The sequence below is a fragment of the Tamandua tetradactyla genome, chromosome 24, assembly GCF_023851605.1.
Source record: "Tamandua tetradactyla isolate mTamTet1 chromosome 24, mTamTet1.pri, whole genome shotgun sequence".
NCBI lineage: Eukaryota > Metazoa > Chordata > Mammalia > Pilosa > Myrmecophagidae > Tamandua > Tamandua tetradactyla.
In genome coordinates, this window is record NC_135350.1 from 6,047,748 (window position 1) to 6,067,308 (window position 19,561).

The 19,561-nt window shown below is 32.9% G+C and overlaps 1 long non-coding RNA gene across 1 annotated transcript; it reads right to left on the reverse strand.

The window, feature by feature from the left end:
• Nucleotides 1-1,051: 1,051 nt before the first annotated feature.
• Nucleotides 1,052-18,260, reverse strand: LOC143668464 (uncharacterized). Its single transcript, XR_013168457.1, has 3 exons — nucleotides 18,015-18,260; nucleotides 6,076-6,195; nucleotides 1,052-1,353 (listed from the first exon to the last, which is right to left on the reverse strand). It is a non-coding gene; the product is annotated as an uncharacterized LOC143668464 (long non-coding RNA).
• Nucleotides 18,261-19,561: the final 1,301 nt, after the last annotated feature.

The window sequence follows — 19,561 nt, forward strand, 5'->3', positions numbered from 1 at the left end:
ATATAAAGTGTATAAATATATAGAGAAAAGAGATTGAAGGGATACAGTAAAAAATTACTAATAAATAAACTCTGAAGAAAAGGTTACTGGAGGAAAGTTGGGGAAAAAGCAATGGAAACATCGCATTTGGGGCTGTATAATATAAAATGTAGGGGGTTTCCAAGTTCATTCAAGAAGTTTGTGTTTCGGGGTGAAAAATGAATGATGGCAAATAAACATATACAGAAATTCTAAATTTTTGAAATTATATGTCTTAACTAAAAAATAGAAATAAAGAATAATTATATTGCTTTACCAGGAATCAAGGGGCAAAACAACAAAGAAAAATTTGAAAACCAAAAAGAAGCTAGATGCAAAAATATTTATGCTGATAAAGAATTCAAAGAGAAAATATTAAAGAGATCAGTAAGGATACTTCATATTAATTAATGAAAAAAATCTACTGAAAATAAACACAACAGAAAAGTTTAGTACCTAATAATATTACTTTACAATATATAATCAAAACTGAAAGAAATACATGGAGAAACTGACAAATTCCAAACAGTCTTAGGAACATTTAACATACTACTATTGTGTGATAAAAGGGACAAGGCTTTAAGCCTCCTGGAGTGTTACACAGAAATAGAACAAACCAGGCTTGGGTTCTGAAGTTTTAGGAAGTAGGTTTTTGTTGTTTATGACCCTTAGGGCTCAGCTGACTAGCCTCTGAAAGTCTGAGCTGGAAACAAAAGGCTAACATCAGTTTTTATAGACAGGATGACATGTTAAAGACAAGGTAAATGACTGGCTGAATTAAGGTGAGAAGGATGCAAAGCTGGGTAACAGAAGCATAGGAGCCATTAAGAGAGGGGCCCCCATCCCAGGAATTTGTCTTATTTTGCTTACTTGCAGTTTCACCCGTTCCTGAAGGATAGGGGAGGGGATTTGGGGATTTTCCACAGAGGAGGCAGCTAAGCCAGAAGGTGGGAGAGGCCTGCCTGCTGCAAACCTGCTTGCAACACTATCAGTGATTATAAAATATCGATATAACACAATGAAGTAGGTTGGTTAGAGAGCGGACATGCATTTTATTTAAAAACAATGTACATGTTTTCCAAGTGCAAATGTAGCAATTTCTAACGTTTTCACTTCCTAGATCAGAGTCCAAGTTCAACAAATCCTTCAAGGCTGGTATCACCTAAGCCCCACTCGGTGACTCAGTGAGGAAATGTGGTATGATCCTGACTGCACATCAAGGGGAAGTTTAGTCCTTCAGCATCTTCTGTATCAGGGATATTCTTATATATCTTAAAATAGTATTCCAAGACATATGAAAATATATCTCAGCATTAATTCCAAGTCCGAAGAGAGCTTAGAGGGGAGTGAAGAGAAAAAGTTGAGGTAAATTAAATATAAAAACAAATTATTTTTCGGGAGTTTAAATATTTTTATATTTTCCTCTGCAAATAATTTTGCATTCTGAAAATTATTTTTTTTCTTGTTTTCAAGTTACCTTTTATTAAAATTGGAGGTAATGCCTTGACAAGTATTCTGGGAATTATTTTTTTCCAAATGAAGACCCAAAATCTGAAGCCCTTTCATGTTAAACATTTTTCTAGACTTCCTTAGGCAAAAAGTTGTAGTTGAAATAAAATGGCAATAGAAAAAGGAATGCTTGGCTTTGGCCATAAACAAATAAACTTTTCTGTTGATAACAATGTGAAAATGATGGGTTAAATGATTTCTTCTATTTTTTCAACACTCTACCATTACTAAAAGAGAATTAAAAACTATAGGGGAAAAACAAAAACTATATTCAGCAGAGTTAAAGAATGAATACAGCATGTAGAATTAAGTGCAGAAATGAAAAGAATGCTTCTAACAATTATAAGAAGATTAAACACTCAATAAACTAAGTCAATAAATATCATTATATTGCACTAAAAGGTAGTTTACATCTAATTTAAAATTGATAGGAGAAGCACATTAATGGATGAGAACAAGTGCCTAGAAATGAAATACTCTGTATCATAGGCTCAGATGATATTTTCTCCAGCTAGAGAGAATATTTTACATTTTAATGGAATTAGATTTTAAAGGAATTTTCATTCCTTAAAACTCAGATCAAAGATAGACATAATGAGAATCCTCAAAACTGTTTCAAAAGTTACTTTTTAATACATTCATAATATTTAAAGATGCAATTATCATTATCATAAAAATTACTTCTTCAGCTTTTCAAAGAAACCAAAATAAATTGCATGAACAGCGTTTTAGAAATCCAGGGACTAAATATCCACAAACTCTAAATCTAAGGTATTTTTAGTTACATACTGATGTTATTACCTGAGGATATTCACTTACCTAGAAGTGCTTTTATTTTAATTTAAAAGCAGTTGCCCTCTAAATAAAGCAAAATGACATGAACATGCAAAGGATAAAACAGATGAACAGGGTATTTATCTGACCAGTATAAAGCATAATAAAGTAAGTGATCCAACATTAATATTAAGGTGTTTTTAAAGACATTATAAATATCAACCCGGACAGTTTGAAAAGATATCATCTAAAACGAATATAAAGCAGCCTAAGTTATGCATTTGATATGAAAGCAATATAATATACTATGGAAAAAAAGTTCAAATATATGGAAGATTGAAGAAACACAACTGTTGGGGAGAATTAATACACCCAGTTTTTTGTCAGCTTAAATTTACAATGATTAGTAGATAATTTAAAAACAGCCAAATCTATATACTTAAACAAAATTATAATCTTATGTGTATTCATTATTAAACAAGAAAAATTCACATGGATGAACACATGATTCAACACAATAAACCTGACAGACAAAAACCCAAACACTGAAAACTAACTATAAATATAAAAGCAGGTGCAACTGCTGGATTATGTATATGATCTATTTTACTAAATAAAAATGCAGTTTTCCAACCGGCAATGTATGAGAGTTCAAACCACTTCACAGCCTCAGTAGCACCTGTTTAGTTTCTGTTTCTGTTTTTAATTTTGCCATTCAGGTGATGTGCAAGATGTATAATAGTTTTAATTGGATCTCTTCTATCCTTCTTTGTCAAGTGTTTTGCACAGTTATCGATTGGGTTAACTGGCTTTTCTTATGAACTCTTCTGGACTGTGTGTACATATAGCTTTTTCTCTGGTATATACCGGAAAAATATTTACCTGTTGTTGAAACTATATTTTCACTCTCTCTTTTTTTTTTGGCAGATTAACAGAAATTCTTAATTTCAATATTTTGTAAATTACATTATTTTTCTTTCATGGTTAGTATACATTTTGTCCTGTGTAGTATTGCCTGTCCCCAATAAATTTTCAAATGAAGACTTTATTATTCCTTTTCTGTATTTATAGATCTATAATCCACCTAGAATTGATTTTTGTACATGAGATTGGGCTCAAAACTTGTTTTTTCAATATTGATATCCAATTGAACCAGTACCACTATCTACTGAACACATAATAATTTCTCTAAAGCAACACACAGTTCGCTTTGTCATAAATCATGTAATCATATGTATATGAATATGATTCTCGAATTGCTGTTCTAATAGTTGATTTGTTAATGTTATTGCATTAATATTACAATGTCTTAATATTACAATGTCACGTATATGAATATGATTCTGGAATTGCTGTTCTAATCATCACTTTGATGATATTATTAAATTAATATTACAATGTCTTACTTATTTCAGTTGTATTCTTCAAGAATTCTCAATATTTTCCCTGAAGTTTTATGAGGCAAATTATTAATGTTCAAATTGATAAATTTTCTGAAATTGAACACAAACCTGTAACAAGCAATATGCAAAGGAATAGAAACCAAACCCAAACCTCCATGCATCCTTTTACTCAGGATTTCTGCCCAAGTGTTCACAATATCCTGATGTCTAGAAGCAGTGGGATGAAATTTTATAGGAAATACTCTTTAGGTCTAACTTCTTTTACTCAACATTTTGTTTGTGAGATTTATCACACTGTTGAATAAATTTCCATTTAGTTTCTTCTCATAGCCGTATATTACCGCATTGCTTCAGTCTGTTTATTCATTCTACTTTAGATAAACAGAACTGTTCTAATATGAGGCTATAAGGAATAAATGTATTAGTTTTCTATTATTGCTGTAACTAAATACTACAAACTTGGTAGCCGGAAACACGCAAATTTATTATCTAGCTACAAAAGTAACATGTTCTATAAATTGGTAGACTCACAAACTCTTATATCTGAGAAATGGAAGCCATGGCAGCTCAAACCACAATTTCCAACTGATTTGAATTCAAAAAGTAAGAGGTTTGATTTAAAATATCTTACTATTTAGGGATGGGTGATGGAGTAAGAGTATAGAGCCCCCTAAAATAATTTTATTAAAGGTTCAGTTAAAAAGACCTTTCTAGCTTAGGCTGCCTATTTGCCAACTAATAAAACTTCAGTTAGAAATTTTATCATTTGTTTTAATAAGACATTAATTATTTGGCTTTTGCCACAACCACTCTTCAAAGCCAAAAAATAATATACAAGTTTCCAGTGTAGAATAACAAACAAGGTAACTTCAGTAAAGCTATTTAGTGCCCTTCATTATTCCAGTCAATATGTAATTATTCAAATTTGACACCACTAATACAAAAATAAAATTCACACCAAAGAATCCAGTGTTTAGTATAATACTTATCTCATTTGCTTTCTAACTATATTTATGTGTTAAAAATTTCAGTTGTAAAACATTATATTTTTAATTAGTTGTTCTAAGGCTTAAAATTACCTTATAAAATGTCTCCTCTACTCCCACATCTAAATTTTCCATTCTTAAAATTACTAAAAATTACTTTTTAAAAATACTGAAATCTCACCTTTCACTTATACTGTTGCATGAAACCAGGGACAAGGCTATAAGCCTCCAGCGATGTTATGTGGAAACAGAACAAACTGGGGCAGAGTCTCTGAAGTTTCAGGAAGTAGATTTTATTCATCTACAGCCATAGGGCTCAGCCCAGTAGCCTCTGAAAGTCTGAGCCCTGAGCAAAAGGTTACATCAATTTTTATACACAGGATGAGACGTTAAAGACGAGGTAAACGATTGGCTGGTTTAAATTGGGAAGGGTGCTGGGTTTACAGAACTGGATGAGCGGTTAGAGGGGAGGGGGCTTCACAGGGACTTGTTTTGTCTTGCTTATTGATCATCCCCCGGGCCTGGGAGATTTTTCAACAGGGAATGGACCAAGTAAACAGTGGCCTGCCTGATGCAACAGGAAGTGGCTTTAATAAACAGGGGCTGCCTGCAACAGTAGTACTTGTAAAATATTTACTTAATGTATAGGTTATGATAGCAAACTAGCTGATGTGTTTTCTTAGCCTGTCCCATTATGGTTTTTATTCCTGTAATTAGCACTCAAATTAATGACTCCACTCATGACTGTCCAAAATCTTCATAAAAATATACAAACAGGCGGGCCGCGGTGGCTCAGCGGGCAAAGTGCTTGCCTGCTATGCCGGAGGACCTCGGTTCGATTCCCGGCCCCAGCCCATGTAACAAAAACGGAGAAACAATAAAACAAGAAAATGTTTAAAGATGTTTCCCTTTCTTCCTTCCTTCCTTCCTTCTATCCTTCCTTCCTTCTCTCTGTCTTTCCTTAAAAAAAAAAAAAAAAAAAAAAAAATATATACAAACAAACAAACAAATAAATAAAAAAAAGAAGGAAGGAAGGGGGAGAGAGAGTGAGAGAGGACAAGAGAGAGTGAGAGAGGACGAGAGAGAGTGAGAGAGAGAAAGAGAAAGGAAGGAAGGAAGGAAAATGAAAGAAAAAGAAAAGGAAAGACATTTTTAGTTATCCAGAGCCTAAAAAGCTTTCTGGATCCATTTTCATCCTCTTTGCCACTTTTAAAGGCAAATTTCAAATAAGGCAGCCCTAGAACAGATAAAACGTTAGCAAGAAAAAGAAAAAAGAACTAAAGAGCAGAAACATTAAGCAAAGTCTAAATCCTGTTCATCACATTTTTACCATTTCACTGTGGAAATTTTCTCTGAATAGACTTGGGGCATCACTGCTTACTTACCTCAGATGCTTGCCTTCTCTCCAGATCTCAGTCACGATTTGACTCAGCTCAGCTTTCTCTGTAAAACACCTCCACAACTGCTCCAGTGTGCTAACTTGGCAGGTGTCTAGTCTGCAATGGCTTAAAAAAAAAAAGACCCCCCCCCCAAAAAAAAACAAGGTCAGATTTAGATAGTCTGACAGCGTTTTAACAGTAGATTACACTGAAGCCATAAAAGTAATATTATAGCATTCTATAAGAAAACATAAGAAGTGTCTTTGCAATATTTCTTAATGAGTTCATAGGCTACATGAATCATAAAAAAAAAACAACTTTGGTAAATTGGAAACTGTAGAATTTAAAAATCACGTGTCATTAAAAAATACTGTTAATAAAATGAGCATATAAGCCAAAGAATGAGAGAAAATATTTGCAACATATATACCTGACAATGAACTTTTCTCTAGAATATTTAATCAACCATTCAACAACAACAAAAATATCCAGTAAATATGAGCTAAAGACTTCTTATAAGCAGACATACAAAAAGTTTACAGGTACACTAAAATATGTTCAGTATTTTTAGTAATTAATGAAAATAAAACCACGATGAGGAACTGCTACACATATGTACAACCACTTTGGAAAATTATAAAAGTGCATCCATCTATTCAAAGGAATTAAATATATTCCATAAAACTTTGTACGAAGATGTTCATAGCAGTTTTATATATATTAGTCCAAACTAGAAACAGTTCAGGTGTCCATCAATAAGAAATTCACTAAACTGTATTATACTCATACCATGGGACTATTACTGAGTAATAAAAAGAACCACATGGCTATTGACTGTTACCTGCAACAATATTGATGAACCTCACCAACATTTCGCTGAATTATTGAAGCTAGACTCAGAAGAACACATGCAATATAATTTCATCTATGTGGAGTTCTAGGAGAGAAATAATAATTGATGATAGAAATCAGTAAATCAGTAATTCTGATTTACTCTTCAAAGAATAAATCTACTCTTTAGTCATATATTTTTTACTCTCATCTATTATTTCAGCATCACTCTTTCTCCTTCTAGAATCTCTGCTTTCAAATTCTCCCAAATTTCAATTCTGCTCCCATTTCAAGTCAGTAAAATAGCGATTACAAATGTTTATTGAACTTCCCTTCTATCTTTCAATGCAAAAAAGTTCACCAATAACTAACCAAAGTTTGAGTGGCCTGATAAACAATAAATTTCTGTTTCAGACTACAGAAGTTTGTAGCTTAGTAAACATGAAAATGGCTTTAAAGTTTCATTCTTTTTTACCCTAAACCATCAGAGTCTCTGAAGAGATGAGAAAAATGAAGATCATTTTCTCCACACACAAAAATTATACCTCAAACCTTAGAAGTTACACAAATCTAAAGCCAGTCTTGGTTTTCAGTATCATTTTCCCTATCATATATGTTTTCAAAGTTTGTCTACGAAACATGTAAAATGGGATAGGATGTTATAATATGATTTAATTTTTATCTCTCAAACTGACAGAAACAAAATAATATGAATGCTTTTTTGATAAAGGAGTGGTGAGAGACTTCCTCAGTTATTGCTGTGGGAATAAAAATTGGTAGTAACTTTGAACATGGCAATGCAGATATATATTAAATAAACTGCACTGTTTTATACAGCTTGTTGAGTTAATGCTACTACATGAAAAATTACTTCTTTCTTAAAGATTTAGCATGGTGGTGTTCATTTTTATTTAAAGTACTTAGAAATTGGAGAAACCACAAATGACCAGCAATAACACTAAAAAAGTAATAGCTGATGTTTATTGAGCATTAACTACACAGCATGCACTTGCTAAGAATTAAAAAATAATTAACTCATTTTATACATGTGTAAATGCTATAAGGGAATTACTACATCCATTTTACAAATGAGGAGACTTTACCACATGGGAATATCATCATGTATGATTCTTAGTAGGTAAGAAATAAACAGAAAAGTTTTCAAGAATATTATTTTGTTGGGTTTCTTGCATTTGCTCTCCAAGTCTATTTTCTCCATTACTTTTGTGCCCTGACCTATATGGGAGACTCACGTTTGTGAACTCTGCCAATGGACTCCCTTACTCATTGATTTCATATTGCTTATGCCAATACAGGCATCAGAAGAGCACTGAAAGCACGGAAGGGAGAAAGGTCAGGTTCTCATTTCCCTGTCTGCCTTCGTTTAGGGTACCGGAAACCAGCTCTGTCTACGGACTAAGATTTCAGTTCCTGTCAAGTTGCTCTACTTGTGCATTCTCCCCCAACTCTGGTCCTGGAAATTGCTCCTTCCCCTTGGTGTTTCAGTTCTAAGATTCTTTTATGATCTCTGTATTCTTTTCTGAACTCTGTCCATGCTGCCCAGGTAAAAGGGGAAGAAAAGTTTCGATTGGATATGGGAGGAGGGACAGCTTGGGGATATGTATATATTTGATTTATAAATATTTACAGAAAGACTTATCCCTTTTATACAGTAATTAATTAAGTGGAGGTTAAAATGTATTAAGAGAGACAGACAGGAGAAAAAAAACAACTTGATGTAGTAAATAGAGACATAAAAGAGCAATAAAAAGGAAAAATGCACAATACCTGGATAGTGACCTGCCAATGTGTGTTTCAATTAAGTTGGATGGTCGGGAAAGAACAGTGTGATAAGAAGCATTTGAGAATGTGAGATATGAAGTGTGAGATCCAATTGTGCAATTTCCTCTGGGGAACAGTGTTGACAGTATAAGGGTTAACAAGAAGGAAAACCTGTGCTGGGAGGCTGCCCAGTGTGCTTGAGGAATATCTAGGACCCCCAGTATGGCTAAATGTGTTATGGGAGGATTTCTTCATAGAATTGTATTTATTTATACTCTCTGTAATTAATTTATAGTATATTTATAATATAACATTAAAACTCAAGTGTGCATGTAAAATGTTGTGTTAGACAATAGACAATGTGGCCTCTGGTTCATTTTTGCTGCTATCTAAATAATTATGAGCTAAGCCCGACCACCTAGCTTTTCTAGGTCTTAGTTTTGTCACCTGTTCAGGAATTGGACACATGATTTCCTCATTCCTCACTATGAATATGGAAAAAATAAAATTTTTATGGAACGTTTTCCTACATATTCCAGGAACCTAAGACTCTAGAATTTATTCATATTTCATTAGATCATTTATTTATTTATCTCTGCTCATATTCTTTTGTTAATACATCCCAGTCTTTTTTGATACATGTTTCAAAAAGATTTATATAAATTCTCACCATTTGTTCAAAATGTAAATTAGTATGCCAACTTGAAAATAAAATGAAGGCAATAGTAAACTTACCAAAAGCTGTACTTCACAAATTGAAATCAATATATTTTAAGAAAATCTGGATTCTGGATGAAAGGCATTCTCTTTTATAATTTTAATATAGTTATTTTTTATCATTTCATTAATCAATGTCCAAATGCCATCGGTAAATGAGATTTTCTAACAGAATTTTCCAACAACATAAGGTAGTAATTTCTTTCTTTATTGCAGATTACAAATAGTTTTTCATATGGTGCTGTATGTGTGCAGCACTTTTTTGTGAAAAGAGAAATAAAAAATAATTTGTATCATGGATCACATAGTGATGCAAGAAAATAATATAAAAGTTTGTCAAAATAACATTCCATGAAAATGATGAGTTATTCAGGGTAACTCATGATAGGCTTAATTTTTAAAGTTCTTTCTCAGTTCTTATTCATTATGGGATGACATTTAATCCTCGATTACATGGATAACTCCTCATTTGAAGCTTATCTCTGATGAAGCTTTGGATGGAATGTAAACAAATTTTTCCCCATAGATTTTAAGAATAATCTTAAATGTAGGGACATTTTTTAACCTGAAGAAATCTTTTAAACTCAGTCAAGACAATATAGAGCTATTTTCCCTCTCACCAACCTATTTGAGCTAGCAATTTCAGCTCTGTTAAGCACGGAGCTTTGATAGCCAAAGACATGTTTTATAGAAGGTTTCACACTGGAAAGACATGACTGCTCTTAGTGAGAGTGATGAAAAGTCACTTCTGTTTAGTATTCTTGATTGGTAAAAATAAGTATTCCTATGGAGATAAGTGCCATACTCTATAGTAGTTGATTTGGTATATCAATTGAACTAATAAACAGTGTGGTTTATCATTCTTTCCTTAGTCATGGAAGACACAGATTTTTAATACCATTTTTCAGAAGCTAAACCAGTTCATAAATTGTAATTTTTTAAAAATTTTTGGGCATTATATTGGATATGCTTTGATAATTCCCAGAGTACTTTTTTCTTCTAACAAGTAATCTAAGAAAATAACCTCATTTTGAACAATGATATTATAAATTATAATATTCCTTCTGAAAAATAGTTTGCCATATATTAAATCCATAAATTTTATAATAATATGAGAATAAACAATAATGAAAAGTAAAATATTACATTTTTTTTAAATTGAAAGATTAAATATGATTGGAATTATGTGTCATACTATGATCCAAGCTACTTCTACATGTCAGTAAAGTGAGTGAATCATAAAGTTTAGTTTCTATAGGAAAATAATGTTTAATGACAATTTACAACATTAATATTGCCTGGATAAAACCCTCATGAGCAAAGTGAGGTAAAGAAGTGAATAGACCCAGAGGGATGCTTTATTTAAGGAAGCAGACCTTTCTGAAATTAAATTAGAAAAAAAATTTTCATTTGAAAATTATTTTGGAGGACGGTCTACAGAAAATTTCCACAAAATAGAACTATCAGAAAGCGAAAAAACAGAGATTCTCTATTGTACTAAATAATGTCCGTTGGATCTTTGCTAAATGCTGTCAAAGGTGAAGCTGATATATGACAAGTTGTTCTTCAGATCTTTTTAATGCAGTGTTCTTAAAAGAAGTCAAACTCTTATCAGCTATAAGTGGAATGTTCTATTGTAGTACTATAATTTCCATTAGTGTTATAAAGTCGATAATGTTCTACTTCATGCTCAGTAAAGTGCTAATATGCAATTATTTATATAAAATATTTGAGACCACTGAATATTGATAACTTTCCAGTAAACTGATAAAATTTAAAACTAATTATTTTTGTTAAGATTGTAGTTTCTATGCATTCATTCGGAAAAAATGTGTTTGATTGCAGTATTTCATTTAAGTAACTTTTCGGTTTGCTAAAGCTGCTGGAATACAATATCCCAGAATGCATTGGCTTTTATAAAGGGGATTTACCAAGTTACAAGTTACAATTCTAAGGTCATGAAAATGTTCAAATTAAGGCACTTAAAAGAGGATGCCTTCTCAGAGGAAAGGCAGCTGGCCTCTGGGTTCCTCCGTCACATGGAACGGCACATGGCATATATGCTCTCCTTCTCTCCCGACTACTGGTTTGAAATGGCTCTCTCAGTTTCTGGCATCTGCTGGGGTATTTTCCTTCTACATCTCCAAACATCTGTGTCTGCTCCAAAATGTCCCTCACTTAAAGGACTCCAGTAAGTGGATTAAAACCGTCCTTGAATGGGAGAGGTCACATCTCCATGGAAACAACCTAATCAAAGGGTCCCACCCAACGATAGTTCTGCCCCCACAAGATTAGATTATGGTCATGACTTTTCTGGGGTACATAACAGATTCAAACCAGCATAGTATCAGATACTTTGCATTGCTTCTTTAAATTGAAATGTAAATAGTATCAGGCATATATATCACAGTCAGATCTCACAATGAATGTACATTCTGTTCAATTAACATGATTTTAATGAAGTCATAAAAGAAGCATCGATGCAAATGAGGTGTTGAGAGCATTGTTTTTCCTTACTATTTTCAATACATCAAAAATCTATTTCAGAACAGTATTGGAGCTCATTCTAATATAATCCTACTGTACAAATCACATTTTCAAGAAGTTGGCTTTAGAAAAAAATAGTCTATTCATTGCACAATTTATTCTTCTAAATGAAGTTGACATCACTGCATTGAACGTTTAAAGTGTCATAATTTGTACATGTAGACAGATTTAGTTAATATGAATAATTCTTGTTAATGTTGCATGATTCAACAACTCATACTGAATAATATATAAACTACCAATAATAAAGTAAGATACGTATAAATTATGTGTACATTCTCTTTCAATTGGCCAAAATAAAAAAAAAATTACTAAATATTGCGTGTATTTTTATAGAAAAATACCTTCAGATATGTTTTGGAAATCTTGTATTATCTGGAATTTGACATTTAGCATAATGAACACAAGGGGAATAGGGATAATGCTTTAGTGTGTGAGTACACTTTTTATTGAGGAAAAAATTATACAACATAGACTACATCATTGCAACCATTTTAAAGTATATAGTTCAGTGTACTTTAGTCTATTCACAATGTTGCACAAACATCACCATTATTTAATTTGAAAATATTTTCTTCACCTCAAAAAGAAAACCTATACCCATTACACCTTCACTCACTACCCTGACCCTTAGCCTCAGTCCCTAGAAAACACTAATTTGCTTTCAACTATTTTTCTGTTGATGGACACTTGGAGTGTTTCCATTTTGGGGCTGTTATAAAGATTTCTGTACATGTTTTTGTTTGAATATCTGTTTTCAGTTCTCTTTGGTATATACCTAGGGATGGTCATTCTATGTGTAACTTTTTGAGCAAATGCCAACTGTGTTTCATGGAAACTGCAAAATCTTACATTCTCAACAAATATATGTGTTCCAAAATCTCCACATCTTTGCCAAACTTTGTCATTATGTATTGTTTTAGTTAAAACCATCCTAGTGTGCTTGAGGCTATATAAGTGGATTATCAAAGATTGGAAGATTCATTATTACAAAGATGTTAGTTATCCCCAAACAGCTTTATTTGATTCAATTGAATCCAGATCAAAGTATCAGCAAGTTTTGAGCTAATTGAAATGCTTAGTGCATATGGAAATGCAACGGATCAAGATTATCCAAGAAAAACTGAAGGAAATAAAAAGGAGTTGGAGACCTCATTGGATAATAAATCTATACCTTATCATAAAACTACAGTAATTTAGAAAAAGTTTTATTGACAAAAAACTTAGGGCAGCTGTGTTGTTTTGAAAGTATTATATACTCCAGAAAAGTCATGTTTTAATTCTGATTCAATCTTGTGGAAGCAGCAATTTCTTTTAATCCTGATTCAACACTGTAAGATGAAAAATTCTGATCAGATTATCTCCATGTGTGTGGTATGCCCAATTGTGGGTATGATCTTTTGATTAGATGGAGATGTAACCCTATCCATTCCAGGTGAGTCTTGATTAGTTTACTGGAATCCTTTATAAGAGGAAATATTTTGGAGAGCATTAGAAACATCAGAGCCAACAGAAACTTCAGAGCAGAGTTGACACAAATGCTGAGTCCTGGAAACAAAGACACAGATGCTTGGTGATAATTGGAGTTCAGCAGACATTGCCATGAGATATTAAACAAGCCAGAACCTGGAGAGAGGTAAAGGAACCCAAGAGATAAAAGTCAGCCCCAGAGAAGCAAAATAAGGAACCTCCACAGGAGGAGAGGTTGAAAGCAGCAGAGCCCAGGAGCAAGGGACCAGTATCCCTTCCTAGCTCATAGAGCTGTTCCAGATGCATTGGTCTTTCTTGAATTAAGGTATTGTCTGGATGCTTCAGTTTGGACATTTTCATAGGCTTAGAACTGTAAGCTTGTAACTTATTAAATTCTCCTTTTGTAAAAGCTGTTCCATTTCTGGTATATTGCATTCTGGCAGCTTCCATACTATCACAGCAATCAAAACCAAGCACTACATTTGTTTTATTACATATTTGGCAATACAGAACTATAGAGAAAATGTCAGACTGAGTTATTTGGATACCAGTATTAAATGACACTAACAACAACATTACACATCCTTCCCACCATAGGTAAAATCAATACTGCATGATAGTTAAGTCTATAGTAAAAGATCAAATAATGGGCTTCCATAAGACAATATCAGAAAGCATGTCAATGACCTTGGATGAGGGAAATTCTTTGTTAAACATGACACTAAAGGCAGGGGCCATAAAATAAAAGTTTGAAGAAATGTACTACATTGAATTTAGGAGCTTCTGTTTATTAAAAACACATTAACAGAGGAAAAATAAGCAAAATCATGGAAGAGAATACTATAAATACACAACAACTGATGATTTCCAAAACATATAAAAGCCTTTACAAATAAATAAGGAAGAAACAAAGATGACCCAATAGAGAAGTGGGCAAAAAAAAAAAAGGAATTGACACTTCACAAAATGTACTCGTATAGTCAATAAACAAATGACTAGAAGCCACACATGGTTAGTGATAATGGGAGTACACTTTTACCCCAAGTGAAAAGAAATAAAATTGAGTGCTTTTTAATAGCACCAGTGTACACTTCACAGAAATAATTAACACATAATTTTTACTATCAAATTATGAATATTTTAAATAATCCTTATGGTAATTTTCTGTGTTCATATCTTCAGACATTCAGAAGAAACATTCTTTCAAAAGGCTTTTAGAGACTTTTGTAGATTATACATGTATATAAGTATATATATATATATATATATATATATATATATATACATGCATATATAATGTCTAAAAACACATAAATATTATTTGCACTATTTTACATGATTTTAATTTGACTAGAAGAATTAGAAATCAGGCCCTTTACTGGTAAGCTATACTGTATGATATTGGTAGCATCCTAAGAGATACAGACTAGTCACAGAAAAGCCTTCTACATCCTAATATTTCAAAAATACATACCCTCCCTAAGCCCTAAATTTCATGATATCCTTCTCTTTTTGTTTCTTCCTTTCTTTATTAGTATTATTTTAGAATCAAGTTTAATTTTTATTTACATGTGTGAACAATTCTTCCTTCACTATTGTTTCTTGCAAACTGGTTCTGGCATTGAAATTAAATTAAATTTATATTGAAGAATATATCTTGTTATTTCAGAAATAGTACATAAACATCTTGTGTCAACTAAAACCCCATTGTCTGTTTTCCCAAATTTATTTTATTTCCTCTTTAGACACTAAGTTTGCTCCTCCTAGTACAAGGCATTTAGTTTTCTGCAATTCTACTCATCATCAGGTATCATCAGCCATTATGCCTTCACCTTATTGCTGTCTGTTCTCTTTATGGAACTTCTCTTACACATACCTTCTTATTACTTATTGTTCCGAATATCACTTTTATATTTTATATATTTTTTCAAATCACTGGGCTGCATGGTGGGTTGTTGCATAGATCTACCAAACAGAACAAAAAATTTGTTTATCATTAATATTGTGTTAAAATAGTCCATGGGTTTTTATTTTAATTTCATTAAATTTACTTTTTTAATTCTAGAAATGCAATATTTTACCTACTTCATCTGTATTGTTTCAGGTATTCTGCACTTATGGATTCTATGCTTTTTAAATAACATTTATTTGATTGTTTTAAACATTATTTTCTTAGTTAATTACAGATTAATTTTGCATCTCTAATTCTTGTCATCCTAATTTTCTTGAATATTTGAAATATCTTCTTTTCTATGAAGTGTGTCTTTTCCTGGAATTAAAGATATTTTTGCATTTATATGAGGAAGTAAAACACTTTTAAGAGCCCTCAAATCTTATGCACGGCTTTTATTCTCTGTGTAGTTTGTAATTATGAGCCTTGGTTTGTCCCCATTGATTCTAGTTTACTCTTGTTTTCTTAGAATAAGCAATAATAATATTCATTTAACTCTGAAACTTGTCCCGCTTTCAATGTTGAATTATATGGGCATCTTATCATTGGAGCAGTGTGGTTTCAGATCTTGCTTAATTCACAGGCTTTGAGTTCCCTCTCTATTTCTGTTACCTGAAAATTTTTCTATTTTCTTATAAATCAACCATATTTTTGTAATATTATTTTACTTTATCCTTAAATCATTTGTATTTGGAGTGAGAACTCACGTCAGATCAGTCTGACCAATAAAAGTTTTAAAATTAATTTTAATATTTTCTTCCAATTATTTATATAGTACTGCAAAATTATATATCTCCACTAATTAAATGTTTGATATTCCTATGTATCCAAGTGCATATTTATGTTTGTATATATGCATAAATAACCATACTTTAGCCATATCTTGAAAATCCAATGTATAAATGATAGAAATAGTAATGATAAAAAGAAAAACAATAATTTAAAAAGCATTAATTAATGCCTAATTTTTACACCCTCCTTATTACATAAGAAATTATATGATATTTTCAGTTATGTAAGTATTTGCATACTAATATCAAATGACAGGCATTGTCCTGATGAATAAAATCCACTTAAAGAGTACAAAGTGGATCTGTTAGAAGTATAAAAATTTACTTTAAAGAGGAAAAAAAAATGAATCTCTGCTGTTAAGAGCTTAAATATCACTTACTATAACAGTAAAATATCCTTAATAGTTCATTAATCAGAAAAGAAAAGGGAATCCCCCGATACTGTGTAAAACTTTAGGGACACCCAAATCAATAAGCCAAGCCCTTGATCTCGAGGTTTACTCTTGTGAACATTTTATAGGTAACAGAGAAGCTTGGCCTACCTATAGGTATGTCTAAGAGTTACTTCTGGAGGACCTCTTGTTGCTCAGATGTGACCTCACTCTCCCTAAGTCCAACTCTGCAAGTGAAATCATTGCCCCCCCTACATGGGACATGACATTCAGGGGTGAAAGTCTCCTTGGCAGTGTGGGAGATGACTCCTAGGGATGAGCCCAACCTTGGCACTATGGATCAACAATTCCACCCTGACCAAAAGGGGGAAAAGAAGTGTAACACATAAAGTATCAGTGGCAGAGAGAGTCCAAATAGAGTTAAGAGGCTACTCTGGAGGTTGCTCTTAATGCAAGCTTAGTTAGACATTACTAGCTATCAAAACTTGCCAAACTCCAATCAAAACCATTCCAGCCAATCCTTAAGAACATCTAGAACAACATACAAGATTCGACAAAGGTCCCATGCACTACAGCAATTTTCCCGAAACCCACAACTTCCACATGCGTCCCTGGACCAGATAAGCCCTGAAATCGAGAGGGCCCAGCCTCTCCAGACATCAGATAGTTCCATCTCCCTGCCCCATATTAGTAACAGACCCTTCCAACATAAAAAAGTTAGAAAGGTCATAGACCAAATACCCCTAAAGAGTGGAATAGAAAGATCAAAGGTGATGGTGGAGTTATACAGAGAAGGTAGGGTTTAACAAATGAATGTGATTGCTGAATCACTAAATTGATATTTCTTTTAGTCTCCAGTATCTTAGAGCAGCTAGAAGTAAAAACCTAAAATTGTGGAAGTGTAATCCATGCCAAACTCTGAAATCTGTTCTACAACAAATTGTGGTGCTGTGCTTTGAAATGTATTGCTTTTTTGTATATATGCTATTTTTCACAAAAAAGAAAATAAAAGTTGATTGTGATGATAAAAAATATTTATTCTTTCTAGCTTCCTATCTTCTGGAGCAGCTGGAAGGAAAAAATCTCGGATGAAGATATGGTAGCCCATGACAAACTCTGAGATCTGTCCTGTAATTACTTGTCGAAAAGTTCTTTGAAAACTATTGCTTTTTTATTTCCTTGCTGTTTATATGTGTTATACCATACAATAAATAAGTTAAAAAAATACCTATGCAAGGGCTTCTGGTCTTTTACCTTTGTTTCTACCTGTGATCATCCCACTCCAGTGTTCCTACTGTACTCATCGTCTGCTTAGGCATTTAAAAGTGAGTAGCATCACTCCTCTGTACCGTCTTTGGCCCAGGGAAAGAGTATGTTTGTTTTCCTTCTATTCTCATTAGGGTTCACTTCAGCCACATACACACACATAAACGCACACACACACACACACACACATGTACTCACATCCCGAGTTCACTAATCCACCGCAGGCTCTGCAGCTGAACAGGTCTCTGCCAATCATGGAGCTGCTCCCCACGCTCAGATTTCATCTTTCAGCATTTTAGGGAAATTCTTCATTAAACTCAAAGTGGCAACATTTTCTTCACTCTTCCTTTTTATCCCTGAGGAATTTCTACAAACGGGCCAAAACTCCTACAAAAAAAGCTTTGATGAAGATCATCTTCAGGAAGCTATCAGTTTCTCTTCTAGCCTCTGGTATATAAAAATACAACAACAAAGCAAAACAAACAAACAACAACAACAAAAAAAAACACATTAGTATGACCTGGAGGAAAAGGAGGCCCACATAATGTAAAAAAAACCTTGTCTATTGTACTTAGTCATTGATTTGAGATTCTCCTCCAGTTGCCAAAACTAAAGAAATTGATACAATAAAATGTCCCATTACCTTCCTATTCCTCTGACTAGCAGAAGCACATGTTCAGAGAATATCAGGGCTGATAACACTGAAAGGGTTATTGACTCCAAACTCCTTATTTCACACAGAAAGGAAACAAAGCCCCGAAGAAGTTAAAGAACTTCTCAAGGTCACAAAAGATGTTTGTTCCAGAAAATTTCTTCTGTGAAAGCCCTTTCTTATCTTAATTCATTAATTACTCCAAACAACTTCCCAGCATTTTATATCATTAAATAATGAGGTCATCAGAGATGTCAAATCAGGGAGAACTCTTAATGATACAAAAATTGCTTGAGGATTAAACAGCTTATTATTGAAAAAAATTTATGCTATTGTGGTACTTCAAAATCCTTTCTTTGGACACATGAAATTTATGGAAAGTTAAGATTCAGAAAAGTTTACAGAATTTTTGAATTATCCAATTCTGATTGATTATTTGCTTTAGGTTGAAGTAGAACAAGACCTACATTTCAGTTCAGTTCAATCTGTGTCAGTGACATTAACATTTCAGCAACATTCAATCAAACTGTCAATGCCAGCAAACTGGGGTTATCGGGTAGTCACTCACTGGCTAGAATAGTATGTGGTTGTCATTTTTATGAAAGATGAGATGCAAACTGAGTGTAATGTAAGTTAACCAATGCTGAAAAGAGAGTGAGGAATGAACAAATTACTTCATTCAATCTAAAATAGGACTTTTATATGGAATTTTCATAAATAGCTCATTTTTAGACTGCATATTTTTAAATAGATATTTGAGGATGTCTTGAAAGGGAATCTGCCATTTGAGTAGATGCAGTTTAAAATTTAGCTTACTATTAAAGATTTCCTTGTTTAACTTTGGTTTGTCTAATTTTCCGTTGGTTTCTTAACCAATTATGTATAACATAGATATCCTAGATTTTTGAGCTCAAAATGTTTGCTTCCATACTGACTGAGGTTCACCAACAACAACACAATTTAGGAAAGAAGGAAAAATGATGATGACATTGTAGTGTGAAAACCAGGAACCAGGCCACAGGCCTCCAGGAATGTTGCCGAAATTAGAACAGGCTGAGACTGAGGGTCCGCAGTTTCGGGAAGCAAGTGATTT